General features: G+C 36.3%; 1 protein-coding gene across 1 annotated transcript in view; it reads right to left on the bottom strand.

Annotated features, from left to right (window-relative positions):
• NYAP2 (neuronal tyrosine-phosphorylated phosphoinositide-3-kinase adaptor 2) overlaps positions 1 to 14015 on the bottom strand; it is a gene marked incomplete at its 3' end in the record, with an annotated part of 213149 nt that overhangs the window by 117651 nt on the left and 81483 nt on the right. The window lies entirely within an intron of this gene.

The raw sequence follows: 14015 nt of genomic DNA, 5'->3' as shown, positions 1-14015 counted from the left end.
AAAGAATGAGAGTGAGTATCAACCATAGCCCCCATATCAATTGTAGTGATGAGAGCTATAGTCTATCACACTAGCTGTCCCCTTGTATGGTTCCCCTCAGGAAGAGTCTCTTGGAAACCATGAAAAAGCTGCTCCCCAACCTGTAAGAGAGGCACAGCCACTGAACTTGAGGTAAATTGTGGCAGCCATCAGATCTCCATCAGGAGAGAAACTTCTCTAAGGATAGGAGTTAGCTGACAGCCACCAACACCAGAGTCTTCAAATCTAGTGCAGTATCTTAGTCAAGGGCACTCTCCCTGAAAGGCTTGTAGCCAATAGCTGAGCATGTTGTGCTGTGGGACCTGGCTATTTCTGCCCATTGTGGGAGTCCTCTATGGACAATGTTTGTGTCTAAGTTCCCCTATTGGGCTGGCTGAGACTTTCCCATAACTATACCTTGGTCTGCTTTGAGGATCTTCCTATCCAATCAATTTTCCACCCCATTCTTCTTTTATAGCTGTCAACCCTGCATTGTGGCCTGAGGCTTGTTCTGCCTATTTCTGCATTCTCCCTATCCCAGACATCCTCCTCAATAAATCTCTCACACTTTTAACTCCATATAGCTTGGTGTCTGCTTTCTAGAGGACATGAACTAACAGGCTTGGGAACAATCATACAGTCCATGGTATTCAGAAACCAAATAAGATGTAGCAGAAAGCCTAAAAACAAACTGGAGACCCTAGAAATAAGAAATGTGTTTGAAAATAGGACATTCTCTGGCTTTAGACTGAGCATTTAAATGGTGGTTGAGGAGGGAGGAACCAGCTCCACTGTAGGAATACTTGGCTTGGAATGAAATGCATGGGGGCTGCAGAGTCTTTTTGCAGTAAGACTCTAACACTGAAGCTAGATTAAGCCTGACACATCTCATGTTATAAATATAAAAATGTTTCATAATCTTGAATTTAAACAAGTAAGCTTTTTCTCACACAATGTAGGCAATGTTGCAAGATCTAGTTGTGTTGAGTAGTTTTTCTATTATAAAACACACAAAATAAGACTGTTTTCCCAGAAGTAATTGGTAAAATATTTGTAAACTTCTCACCCAAACAACTTAATGGCTAATGGACAGACCCCGGCTATCGTGTTCTGGATTCATTGAGTTGTAGGCTCCATCTCCAGTTCCCTCATTGAGCAGCTGTTCAACATTAGTTACTGACCCCTAAGAATATTTCCGTATCTGTTGAATAGTAGGACTGGCCTCATGGAATTGTTCTTAAGTTTGCCTGAGATATTATATCCCAAGCACTTAGCACAGAGTCTGACATAATATGCAGTCAATAAGTTTTGCTTTGAAATTCCTATTTTTTAAATCCTATGCTCCTGAATCGTGTTTATGGAATTGTCATATGCATTGTAAGACCATGTCTCTAAAGTGTGGTATACATAAAGTGTAACCTCAAAAAACTGCATGCAGAGTCAAAACAAAATCCTATATTTAACTCAAAACATTATGATCATCTAAGCAAATATGTTCCTTATATTTGCTCTTAATTTTTTTCAATACTTGCTTCAGTTTTTCAAAGCACCTGTTGATCAGGACTGACAAGGAAAGCTACAAAACAAGTATTTCAAAAATGCTTTGACACAGCTATTCAACAGAGGTTGTTATTTGTCTTGCTGTCATCTTGAAAATCCATCAGCATTAATGTTGTGTCTCTCTCTTCCTGAGAACTATTTCCCTTTAGAGATGAAAACACAACCCCTGAGAAGGGTGAGCTACCAAGGTGAGATGTCATCTTTTGAAGTGACGAGGCTGTAGCTTCTGTGTGTAATTTTGAAGCAAACATGACAATATTTTATAGTAGAGTTTTCCTTGAGAACCATTGCAGAAAAACAGAATCCCATTCCAAGTAGATAGGTAATAGATTCAGCATGTCAAACTCAAAGGCTAACACAGGACAAATAAAAAAGGTTTAAGTTTATGTGGGCCGCAAAAAAAAAAAAGCTTCAATTTTCAATGTATAACTTTGGTACACTAATATCATTACTACATATCAAGCAGATTATTTTATTTTTTACTTCACAGCAAAAATACTCCAATTCCCACTTTTCTTGGAAAGTTTGATGTTTGTCAGTAATTTTTGTTTATTTTTACTACCATTTAATTTCAATAGAGACATTCTGAATACAAGGGGCTGAAATAAATGAGTTATCATTAACATAAAATAATAGAACATTTTAATAAAAATTAATATTTTTTTTTCTTGAACATTAACTTACCAGGCACTGAATAACTTCACAAATTAATAAGTGTAACACAAATAAACTTATTTTTCTTGTTCTCTGAAAGTGAAATATTTCCTGTTGCGCACACCAAACAAGTCAGTCCAAGACTAAGGATGTGGCAGTCGGCCGCTAAAATATTCGCTGCTAGTATTAGTGGAGAGAAAAGGTGCACTTGCGTGTAAGGCACATAAGGGAAATGAATGCTACATGATTATTGTAATCAGTCATTAGCGAACATTGAAGTTCTTTATTAATAATTATGAATAATAGGATATTATAAAAATTACGTCATGACATTTTAATTAAAATGTTTCTTACATATTGTTATATTGGCTGGGCCACAAAAATATTTGTTGTTGTAGCCCCTGGGCCGCGAGTTTGACATGCTTGTAACAGATAGATAGATGAGATATGATAGACAGACAGATAGATAACAGATCCTCCTTTAAGCATAAGTAGGAAGTTTGTATATAAAATGAAGAGTTATGTAGGAGTAGTTACTAGCTTGAGTATTTCTTTTTCTGGAAAAATTCTGTGAAGCTGAGTTCAAAAATCCAACTGTGACATTGATGTGTAATCCAGTGTATTTCTAACTATAAATTTGTAAGCCACCTGGAATTTTTTCTGTTGATTTTTCAAGGAAAAGTGCTTATCTGGCATCAGGGAAGAGGCACATTTAATTGTGAAGTAAATGGGTAACTATCTGAAAGGAAAATGGAGGCTACAACTGTAAAGGAGTTAATGAAATTTGCCTGTGAGCAAGGTGATGGCTGTCATCTGCTAACTATTCAAATCTTTCATGTTAGGCTGTAATGAATGAAAGGAAATAAATATTTAGACTTTATTCATAAAACTTTTTTATGACTTTAAAAGTTTATACTTGGCGTTGCCCCCTTCTTGCCATCTCTTCAGATAAATTAGGCCAAATGTCAGGGACCCTGTTCTGCTCAGTGAGTGCCTCCAGCCCACCCCACCCGAGGGGACTCCTGCTCTAGAACTTGTCCCCTTTCTCCTTCAACATTCGCCTCTTCTAGGTGTCATTTCCAGCTAAAGCAATCTATTCTTTTGAAAAATTGTACATAGTAAGAGCCAAGAGATTAATGGGTTATACCTTTTCCTATCCTGACAGGCAATATGCCTCAACCAAAAGTGAGACTTTTAAGAGTCATAATTGATTATATCTGCCATGATTTTTGGCATATGAAACTCATCATACAATTCATCACATTTACACTCATTCCATCCCCATGAGGCCTTTATGAGTACAAGTGGCTGTTTACCTCTCCTTGATCTTCATGAGGGCAGATATCCTGTCCTCTTGCTCACTGCGATAGTCACTAGCACATTATCCATGCTCTAACATATTTGTTTTATGAAGGAAAAAAGAAAAAAGGAAGTTTGTCCATTTTGGAGATAGGCAGATAGAGGGCTCAGTTACAGAATTTCCTGGGCATTTATCATTTGTGCTTCCCAAAATGTCATTCTCCCTACTCCTGGTAATGAAAATGCCTGTGTGGAGACCAACCTTCTGCCTCTTAGTCCGGTGTGTTACTCAGACCCAGTCAATCAACCCCTAGACCCCTGTGGCCACCGTGACTATTGTAGGGACTGGCAAATGATTCAAGTCGGCCCAACACAGTGAACACCATGCATCATATAGAAGCCCAGACTCACTGCATGCCTCTCACTACCAGGAAGGGACACTACTGGTACCAGGTCTGTGTCATTGTACAAGAACTGGATCTATTGATGCCTGCAGCTAGGCCAATCCTGGGACCCTTCAGTATGTCAACTCCTAAATTCCATTTTGTCGAAGCCAAATACAATTGGGCTTACTGGCACTTGCATTGGAAAAAGTCATAAAGAAACCAATATAATGCAGCAATTACTAAATAAATATTGTGGCTAAGTGACATCAGAAAATGCAGTTGAGGCTAGGTAAGGACTAGGAATGATCCAGAGCAAGAAATGAATGAATCATACTAAAAACTGCTTGAAAATATTTTTTTTAATCTAACATTATAAATTAAAATAATTAACTGCTTTGTACACTTGCCCAATATACACAATTTTACTTATGCAGTACACTTTGATGTGGAAACTTGGCTCCAGTAAAATTAAACTGTGTTCACATTTTCTTCCAAATTGTTCACTCACCATTACCCTTAATGGTGTCTCTGAACCCCATTTGCTCATTCAAAGTCATGAACTGTGGATTTTTTTGCCTTAGGCTCAAACATTCTTTTCACCAATTCATATCCTCAGTGATATGTATTTCCTACTTTTGTGCTCCTAATATCTTATCACGCTGAGCTTTTTTTTTCAGACATGAATTTCCTGTCTGGCTGCTTATTGATGTTTCTGGCATCTTAAGGTCAAGTGTTTAAAATGGAAACTTTATACATCTTTTTATTAACTGCTGTGGTAAACTGTTATTGAAAGAATAAAGAAAACAAAACAACAGAGTAAAAAAAAAAAAAAAAAAAAAAACTGTCCCAAAGATAGGGAATGCAGATTCCATTAGCTGCACATTGATACTCTTAAGCATTGAATATATTATTTCTCCTTACTAGGATATTTTAATTCTTACCCAAAATTGGGTATCTCAGAAAGAATCTGAGATATGTAATCCACCACTAACTAGCTATCTAATTTTAGGTAAAAGGCACATCATTTCTGAGCCTCAGTTACTTTTATAATGAAGGGCATACTTCCCAGGGTTGTTATAAGAAATTAAAATAAGATAAAAACTTTCAAAAGCACCTAGCAAAGTGGCTGGTAAAAGTAAAGGCTAGACAAATATTAGTTTACCTTCCCTACTTTTCTGGTTGGCCAGGGAACTCCGTATCAGTTTTCATCTTCCAGCTATGAAATAGGCATTTTAGTAAGTTTCCACTCTAGGAGACTTACTAAAGGAAAATACTCTAACAATATAAATGCGTTTTGCTTATTTCTGTAAGAGAGCTTTCACAGTAATTACCAGGCAATATACTTCCAAATCCAATTTAGGGGGGAAAGATCTTGCTGGAAAGTAAGGGGAAAGGAGCATATTTTTTCTGCCATAATCACTAGTTGGGTATTGTCTAGAGTTAAGCAAATCGACTGGATGAATTCCATGCTTATTTCTGTCAAAATCCCATGATATTTCAAGATTTTTATGAACATTAAGGCTCAGGGTAATCATGGCTGGGGAATTATGTTTGAAAAACAAATGTGCCATTATTTATTACAAAGTACTTATCACCTAGAGTTTGAGGGGATGTTGCTGTCCATTAATTTGATGCTTAGTCATAACAATAAAGTGAGGAGATTGGAATGGGGCATTGAGAGGTATTTCTAACCTTTATCAAAGTCCTATTATTCACTTCTGAGGTTCTAAAGAGGCAGGACTGAAATATAATGCTTATTAAGCTCAGAACAAATTCTGTGGAACATTTTCAAGTGACTTATTTCTACTTGAAACATGACAAGTGCTTTTAAGATTAACATATGTTATTATCTATAGTACTTCAGAATCTAAAATTAAAACATTCCTTATATCTATACATAAATATGACTCCTCTACCCCTTGGAGTGTTATGGCTTGAAGAAGAGAGAGTATATGAAAAATTCAAATCAAATCATGATATTCAGATTCGACTTAGAATATAGTTTACAGAAGTTCACATCGTGGGAGATCTTTTCCAAAAATTCAACCAAAGAAAGGAAGGTTTGGGAAAATATATTTTATTTGTGTCTTTAAAAATGATATAAGTTTTGAATATATTTTGAGAACATGCCAAGTTTTAAAAATGAGTTGGGCTAACCATATGTGGCTTTTTTTTTTTTTTTCAAACCAGAAGTAGAAACTAGAAATACAGAACATTAACTTTTATGGCCTTGAAGTTCTTCAACAGAAAGGGTTAACTTAATGCCAATTTAAAGAAAAAAATAATTGGTTTGTCTTTTTAAAGGTATAATTATTATGGTGAAAGAAAAAACTCTGTGTGGAGCATTTAATTCATTTACTCACTATTTGTTCACAAATATGAGTACCTACCCTTTGCCATTGACCAACGTAGAGTGGTCCTTGTCCTCATAGAATTGCAGGTTATTAAACCAGCATGACTTCAGCACTATGTGGTCAGATGTTCACTCAGAGGAAGAAGGGGCAGATGCAAAGGAGCCCTAACCAGACTGAAGTTCTGGGAAGTCCCCTGGGAGGAAGTGGCTTTTTCAGCTGATGCAGAACATGAGTAAGACTTAATCAGATAAGGGAGAGAAGGAGGGAGAAGAGAATTTGTGTGCTGACAGTTGAAATCTAGAGAAACTGAGATATTACGAAGTATTTGAGCAGAACTTGATGGGACCTTGTTTGTCTTGAATTTACAAAGGCTAGAACAATGCTTGGCTCAAAGAGGGTACCCAACATGTACTTATTGATCCAATAAATGAAGAAATATGTGGTTGAAAGAGTTCAGAAATAACTCTCAGGTTTTTAAAGCACCAGATGAATGATTGTGATATTTAATAATATTGTGCTCCAGTTCCCCTTTAATTTAGTTGCTATTTTTTATTGTTGACACTTATAGATGTCCCCATTTCCCCCCCACTTTGCCCACCTCCACCCAGTCCCCACTACCCTTTCCCCCATCCATCACCACACTCAATTGCCATTTTCTTAATTTATAATGGAAAAGGAAAATTTTGTGAATACTCATGCACTCTTAATTCTCATTCTTGTTATAAGAGTTAGTAAATTAAATGCAGAAATCAGCTTAATCCCCTCCTCTCCATCTCCACTGGCCTGCTTTGGTTTAGGTACTCATCAGTTCTTGGCTAAATTAATGCAATTGCCTCTTAGCTGATCTTTTTCCATAGTGCTGCCAGATTTATCCTTGTAAATGCAGATTTGCTCTTGTCACTCTCTAAATTAAAGCCCTTTGATAGTTTTTCCCGTTCTGCAGACTAAAACCCCCCACTTGTATGTGACACTCAAGGTTTTTTAAGGATTAAGTCCTATAGCAAGTCTCATCTGCAGCACATTTTGTCCTTGGCCTTAAGAGTCCTCTAATATAACATGCTATGCCAAGTGTGGCGATGAGCCTAAGGACACAGGGTAAATCATGACCTCAGCCAATAGTCATGCTGCTATTGCTGCCTGAACTAAAATTAAAACATCCCTTTAGTTAAATCAGGTTTTAGGACCTAATTCAGATGTGGTTTCTTTGAGGAAGATTTCCATGATCAGCAAGGCTTTCTTAAGGCTAACCCCAGCGCCACTCCTCTGGGCTGTTGCAGGGGTCTGTGTTTCACCAGACCAGAGCACCTCCTTAAGGGCATTCTACAAGCATCACCTGTGAATCGATCCCCTCTACTTGTCAGGCCCCAGAAATATGTTGCAGTTTAAAGAGTATGAGGGCAACTGGAAAAATACACTTAAGAAAGACCTAGACATTTACGGAGTCATTGTAAAAGGTGAGCTGTCAAAGAATTAAAACACACTGCTGTTTGATCTTCAATCTCAAAGCAAAAATCCTTCAATGTCTTTCTAAATAATGTTTTAAAATTATCTGAATGCAACTTAAGTTGACCCTCCTTAAAAGTTAAGATAATGCTATACTTAAAATGGCACACAACTCATAATGACTGTTTCAACACTTTAAGACACCTCAGTTTTGGTAAATCTGAGTTCTTCAACAGAGCACCTCAAGGTCCCTTTTCTTTTTTTAAATCCTCACCTGAGGATATTTTTCCATTGATTTTACAGAGAATGGAAAAGAGAGGGAAAGACAGAGAGAAATATCCATGTAAGAGAAATACATTGATTGGTTGCCTCCTGCAGGAGCCCTGACCAGGGCAGGGGCCGGGAAGGAGCCTGCAATCAAGGTACATGCCCTTGACTAGAATCAAACCTGAGACCCTTTCATCAACAGGCTGATGCTCTATCCAATGAGCCAAACTGGCTAGGGCCTCAAGGTCTTTTTCACAGAGAAGATTGTCACTCTCCAAGGAGAGGTCCCTTTGTCTTTTTTCTCCTCTCCAGTTTTGAAGTTTTTACACATTATCTAGCTAATCTCAAGTTTTCTGACTCAATCTCTTTCACCATGATTTTTTAACATATATTTATTGTTCCACTTTATTATCTATTGACTTATTCTTATCAGCAATCAAAACCATTGCAAAACATTTCAGGCACCTCTGTCTTTAGAAACACTTTCTCTCATACACATGTGAACTCCTGCCCCATCTCTCTCATTCTTTCTCTCTTCCTTTCACTCTCCCTCCCTTCCTTCTTCCCTTTTAGTCTTCCTTCCCTCTCATTCATTTACTAAATCAGTCATTTATCTTTATTTCACAAATATTTATTGAGTACATCTTGTGTGTCCCAAACATTGTTAGCTGCTTGAGATTTTTTTAAAATAAGACATTGGGTTCTCAAAAGTCTGGTCTCACTGTGACTGGTCCACAAATCACATCCTCTATCTGTACTATTCTGATTTCTACCATCAAAGACTCAACTAAATTGTTATTTTTTAAAGTCACTTCTCCTTGCTAATTCCATAACCTAGGAGATTTGGGGGGTTTTTCTCTGTTTAGATGCCTCTTGGTCTTTTTTAAACCACAGCTTCTTGCTGAGATGACCCATTTTCCTTGGCTTCCATGACATTGTCTTCTCTTATTTTCCATCTATTTGATTGTTCCGACTTGGCATCTTTACTGACTTATCTTCTTGCCCTTCATGCTTCAGGATAGGCCAGGGTTCGGTTTCCACTATTCTCTTTTCTCTGTACTTGTCCTAGACCAGTGGTCGGCAAACTCATTAGTCAACAGAGCCAAATATCAACAGTACAATGATTGAAATTTCTTTTGAGAGCCAAATTTTTTAAACATAAACTATATAGGTAGGTACATTGTTATTAACTTAATTAGGGTACTCCTAAGGCTTAGGAAGAGCCACACTCAAGGGGCCAAAGAGCTGCATGTGGCTCACCAGCCGCAGTTTGCCGACCACTGTCCTAGACATATATGAAATTTTAAGACTTCACAGCTTTATGTTATTTACATGATTTCTCAAGCTAATATTCCACTGTTTCTGCATCCTGAGGCATATATTTGTCCTTCCAACAAAATGGTGGATAGTTTCAAATGGATGTTCCTTTGACACTCAAGATTAATATGTTTCAAAACAAACTCAGCATCATCTCCCTGTTCCCTCTATTGTAACTGTCTTCAAGAGCATCCTCATTATCTCACCCACAGAGGCCAAAATCTTCCAAGTTAACTTGACACTTATATTATTCCTGGATACACATATTCAGCTGGTCAACAAATCCTCCCTCATCTCCCTGGATCTCAAATCTGTTTTCTATTTTTCAAGTCATGTACAAACCTTTTGTTACTTTTTTTTGGTCTTGACTACTAGATGATACCTCACTTAGAGTCTCTATCTTAATTTCCCCTTGCACTAATCATTAACCTGAAAAAAATAGTCCTAAAAAGGGAATAAGATTATTTTGTTTCCCTTTAGAATCTTCAGGATTACCCATAATTACCCAGTTCCTCCGTAAAGCAACTGAAGCTTTGCATGACCTGACCCAACCTCCTTTCCAGTCTTGTCATATTACCCACTCACATAGTTCTGTCCCAATAAGACAAATTTCCTCTTCAAATTACACCTCCAAATAAATACATACATACATACATACATAAATAAAACATTTCAAGTTCACCTGGGCCTAAATTGATTTCCACTTCCTTCCTGAATCTTTCATCAATACAGTCTCTCTTCACTAGCTTGAATATATTTTATTTTATTTTTCCTGTCTGCCTTATATTATAGCTACTATATATAAACATAAGATTTAAAATTTTTGAGGATAGATTTTATATTTTGTACATTCCTTTATCTCCCATGCCTAGTATACTTCTTTGAGCATAAAAAGTAACATGAAAGTGTTCAGAAATTTAAATCAAATTTAGACATTAATTCAAAGGGATACATAGTTATTCTACCTTATTATTTCTAGGTATATATTAAATTATAGAGTTACAACTGTCTAGAAAAGTTTGCTTCACTAAAATAAATCTGGCAGATGAAGCTTATTTAAAATAGAAGTTTAGTTTGGAAGGAAGTGAAGAAATAAAGTAAAAGAAAGAATAAGTACACGTCATCCAGAAATCCCCAGTGTCTAAAGAGAACTGAGCTCAAGATCCACAATTAACTAGTTAGCCCACTTTTTTTCCAGGAAGCACCTGCAAAGTGGGAAAAAATCTATAATCTGTGCATCTACAGAAAAGACTATAAATCTTACACATGCACACATTCTGCACCCACACCTTTTACCCACCCTACTTAGGAAATTCTGCTCCTAAATCACGTGACCAGTGGAGAATTCATTTCCAAATAGATCCATTTATTTATCAAGTGGAGTGGTAACACATAACCCAACGATCCCTAAGGATATTTGTGGGTTAAAATGAGAATGTAAAAAAAGGTTATATTCATGACGTGTTTTTTCTGTTTAACAACAATGAAAAAAAAATTTTTTTTTATTGAACACACTACCTTGGCAAACTGGTAAAGCTGAGAACTGCACCCTTTGGTATTTTTAAAGTTTATTGGAAAAAAAAAAAAAACAGAAAAAAAAACAACAAACACATACCCACAGTTCTAAAAACCAACTTTTCATCCCTCATCCATATAACCAGAATGACATGTAAATATGAATCGCTAGAGATACTACTTAAGAACCGAATACTCATTCATAGATGCATTAGTTCTTCTAAATGGAGTGGCCAATGTGCTATCTGTATGCACAACAGGTTATGCATCAGCTTAATGCACCCAAATGTAATAACATGATAGATTGAATTATAGATGCCATTGACTGCCTGTGCAGAGGCCAGAAGCCTGGCTCCCTATTTTTCTAGAATGACTTTCCTGGAACAACTCACTTTCTCTGATTGGTTTTCTTCATACAAAATAATTGAATCTAATGCTCTGTGTCAATGCATGTACTTGGATTATTTGCTTTATGGTGCAGCCCTTAGGGGCTTCAGAGTCTGGTGTTAAAATTTGCCTTTGATCAAACCTCACCCTCTCCTACACATCTTTATTCATAACAAATTAGAAGCTATTACCACAACATATTAGCAACAGTTTTAATACCTACAGTGCATCTTAAAATAAAAACAAGCAATGTTCCTATTATAATGAAAGCAGTATCTTTGTTGGCCTCATTATAACATTTATAATCTGTTATTTGTTGCATGTGACAGCATTGTGAACCTGTGCAGTGCAATAGTGAAAGATATACACCCCTTAGGGTTTACAGTTTAATGAAGAGCATATTTCAATTTAAGATATATCCTGTTAGAATAAACCATTCTCATGCACAGGTAAAGGGATCACAGAAATGCAACTGCAGGGCTGCCTCTTTGAAAAGGGAGCTTCTTATTTACTGAAGAATGGTTCAACCTAAGGAGGACAATTTACTTAATTGTTCTTTGGCAAAAGTTGGGGTCCCCTCCCATTTATAACTGTCTTTTGTGGACATCTGTTTCAATCTTCTATTAAAGAATTTGCAAGCCTTGGAAAATATAGGTTTGAATCCAGATTTGAGTCACCAAAGGAGCTTTTCATAAAACTCATGTAGTTTTAAAAAATGAAGCATGGAAAATTGTAACTTTTTGGTTAAGTTAGGAATACTACATAAGAACCAGAATTAAATATACATACATTTACCGACCACTCCCTTTCTTGAAATCATCACAAAGAGATCTTTATTTGCCCATCTCAGTTCCTGCTCTCATGATCAGAACCTGGACCTTTTGATTACCAATAACTTCATTCCCTCCATAACCTAAATCTTAAGCATTTGTATCATTGAAAACTGATATTTATCTTTCCAGCTCTCTACCTCTGTTTGCTTAACCTTAAGTCTCCTCTGAAATTTTTTGCAACATCCTATCCATTGGTCTTGCAATCTTCTCTGTGTTCCTCCTCAATTGCTGTGCATCTTGTCTTTCCGTGTGTAGCTTAAGTTTTATGATCAGTCTATGTTATAAATCCTTTCAAATACCATCAACACCCTTGTCCTTGTATGCAGTGTTAATGTGATGAGCATGGCTGTGTCAAACACAAGGTCATGGTCTGGAAATTCAGGATAATAGAAGGAGAGGCTGTCATCATCACATGCACAGATGACCTCAAGCAACAAACCAGATTTGGTCAGTAGTCTTCTAAGCCTCTTGTCTTTCTGTCATAGTATTACTACATGAGTCTACTGAAGATCCACTTAAGGGAAAACTCCCTTGTTCAAATGCCCACAAAAGCATTTGATTTTAAAATATTTTATAATGTGACATCACACATATTTAATTACATTTTCTGCTACTAAATTCACCAATATCCCATTCTCTGCTGATGATCTCCATAAAAAACACAGATACTGATTAATTAAGACATATTCAATTAATTAAATCTTTAATTATTGAAGACCTATCTGTGCTAAGTAAGATGCTAGGTCCAGTCATTCAACAGAGATCAAGATATTTATCTTCCCAAAACTTAGAGTCAAGGAGTGGAGACAGGTTTTAAAACTGAAACAATGAAAAAAATAGAGTGATGTAAAAGAAAGAAAGAGGGAGAACTTTCTTCAGATGAGGGGATGAATGAATAATTCATTCTTCTGTAGAAAGTATTTTTCCATTTCTTCAAATTCTACCTGCACTTTGAAATCCAGCATCAATTCACCCTCCAACAGGGATCAACCTGCTCTCACTGGTGGTTGATTTCTATAAACTTTTCTAATTCCTAAAACCACATAAGTGCAAATAGAACAGATATTTTTACTAATTCATTTCATAATTTTAATTTTTTGTTCCCAAATAAAGTAAAATTGTTTGCAGTGGGGTAGGAATGTTATTTCTTATGTTTCTTTTAAACTATTACAGACCCTGGTATAATCCTGAACATTAGAAAACTGTTTCAACAGAAAAACTGATCTATGAATACTTTTTATGAAACAGAAAAATAAGCACGTGTGTAAATTTTATGCAATAAATGAGTTACATGAGCACTATTAATTTAATTATGCACGATAAGCAAATAAAGTATTTTTAATTTTTTGGCTAAATTTGGAGTTTTCATAAAGTTAATGCATTGTTTTGGATTTGTGTTATTAGTTTTTACTAATAATAGTAAAAGAAACACAGACATAAACAAGTTTCATGGTTTTCTCTTGTCTTACATTGAACATTTTTGTAAAATCCAGGCAGACAAGACCCTCCCATAAGGATGGGAATAAAAATGCCATCGCATTGTATACATGACCTCTATGAGCAGAAATCAATCTAGTCCATCTCTTCTTCCCATTCTACCTTAACCCCTAAAACATCATTGACAGGATTAGTAAATAACATTTCCCTAGACAATACCACCAAGTTCAGAAAAAAAAGCACAGAAGAACAAATCATACCTTGACAAATACATGTGGAACACTTATTTGCAAATCATTTCTTTCAAACTGTCCTTACCCTCTGTTGGGCCCAGTTTTCTGAAAGGAATGAAATTTCATATCTTGATATCTAGTACCTTCTTTCAAAAGCCACAGGCAGGCTATGGAGCAGAAACGAATGGCTGGTTGGGACAAGAAGGTGAATTCAGCCGAACTGGTCACCTCGGAGTCAAGCATTAGTGACTGAACCTACACAATGGACAGGATTTGATGAGACTAAATGTATCAGGGCAACTGATTCATTCT

Source organism: Myotis nattereri (assembly GCF_964212035.1).
Source record: "Myotis nattereri genome assembly, chromosome: 7".
NCBI classification, from domain to species: domain Eukaryota; kingdom Metazoa; phylum Chordata; class Mammalia; order Chiroptera; family Vespertilionidae; genus Myotis; species Myotis nattereri.
The sequence above is the reverse complement of the archived record's forward strand: the minus strand, read 5'-3'. Positions and strand labels throughout refer to the sequence as shown.